This window comes from Bison bison, unplaced genomic scaffold, assembly GCF_000754665.1.
Source record: "Bison bison bison isolate TAMUID 2011002044 unplaced genomic scaffold, Bison_UMD1.0 scf7180017864207, whole genome shotgun sequence".
In the NCBI taxonomy this organism is placed as follows: Eukaryota; Metazoa; Chordata; class Mammalia; order Artiodactyla; family Bovidae; genus Bison; species Bison bison.
In genome coordinates, this window is record NW_011494779.1 from 1,652,096 (window position 1) to 1,653,934 (window position 1,839).

Consider the following 1,839-nt stretch of genomic DNA (forward strand, 5'->3'; position numbering starts at 1 on the left):
AGTCCCTTGGACTGCAAGGAGATCAGCCCTGGGTGTTCATTGGAAGGACTGATGCTAAAGCTGAAACTCCAGTACTTTGGCCACCTCATGCAAAGAGTTGACTCACTGGAAAAGACTCTGATGCTGGGAGGGATTGGGGGCAGGAGGAGAAGGGGATGACAGAGGATGAGATGGCTGGATGGCATCACCTACTCGATGGACACGAGTTTGGGTGAACTCCGGGAGTTGGTAATGGACAGGGAGGCCTGGCATGCTGCAGTTCATGGGGTCGCAAAGAGTCGGACATGACTGAGCAACTGAACTGAACTGAAACTGAACTGAGACCACATGTAAAATTATAATATCAAGTATTTGCTTCCTAGCACAATGGTTTGACCTCAAGACAACTTACAAGAAAGTTTCCCTCACTAATTTAAATTCTCATTCTATAGTCATTGATCTTAGTCACAAAGATTTTGGAGGAAATAATTTTCTCAAGTTTGCAAATTAATAAAAGAGAGGCATGAACTCTTTTGGGTATTTCCTTTATGAAATGTAGAGAAAAGAACTCTTTTCAGTGAAAAATCATGCTTTGTAGATAAAAGATAATCAATGTTTGCCAGGAAATTAGAGAGAGGATCTTTTTTTTTTTTTTCTTTTTTACACTTTATTTATCCTTTTGTGTTGACCTACAAAATTGAATCTAAATTTTTACAGGAAAAAAAAAAAAAAAAACTCTATACTGAAAAAGTCGAAAACATATTCAAGTCCTTCCACTGGGGACAAGTCACATTGTCAATCACAACTAGTTCCCTTTTTCATGTTAACCTATGTTTTGCTTTTCAACCTCAAATAAAAGAAATTCAGTTGAACATCACTAGATTTTATTCCTTGCAACTATCCTTACATGAATAACCCTTTAAAGGCACTGTCCTAATTACCATACAGAATCACCAAGTTTGGTGTGAATGGCCTAGGAAACCTAATTTTTAAAAGAAACTTTGCATGAATAGGTTGGGGAAATAATTTTACCTGTTGTCTGGTAGATATTATCAAGCATTCAATATGATATCCCTGGGAAGTAAGCTTTTATCAGAGATGTTCTCAGTCAGCACCAGAAATAGAGTATTTTCATTTGGAAGGCCAAGAACTGGATTTGCTGCTTTAGAAACAGATATAGACAGATGTATTTGCCAGCACAATGGACTTTCCAGGTAATTTATGAAGAAGCTTTCAGGCTAGTATCCCATTATTCAACTTTGATTTAGACCTTGGGGGATATTTAGGAGCCCAACAGCAAAGTGGCATGGATGGTACTTAAACAAGAAAGGTAAGCAAATTTTGCTTTGTTTTATGATTAGGTTGCCAGCATTCCAGCTACAGATTGAATGAATTGTGAAAAAGATTTATTAGGAATAAACCAAAAAGATAAGTTGGTTTACCAGTAAGAATTTTTTCTACAAGAACTCCATAAATAAGTGACAATATGGATATATGTAATTTTTCCTACAAACTAGCTTCATAAATGCCTTAAATCTGTATTTTTAATAAAAAGAAAGCTATACATCAGTAGCATTTTTATCACCTCTACCATCCCTACTGCTTTCAGAATTAATAATTACTGATTGTGTTAGTTCATCCAGACTGCTATAACAAAACACCACAGACTAGGTGACTTGGAACTGTCTTGCACTGTTGCTGGGAATGCAAACTGATATAGCCACTGTGGGGAACAGCATGGAGATTCCTTAAAAACAACATCACTCATCATCAGAGAAATGCAAATCAAAACCACAATGAGGTACCATTTCACGCCAGTCAGAATGGCTGCGATCCAAAAGTCTACAAGCAATAAATGCT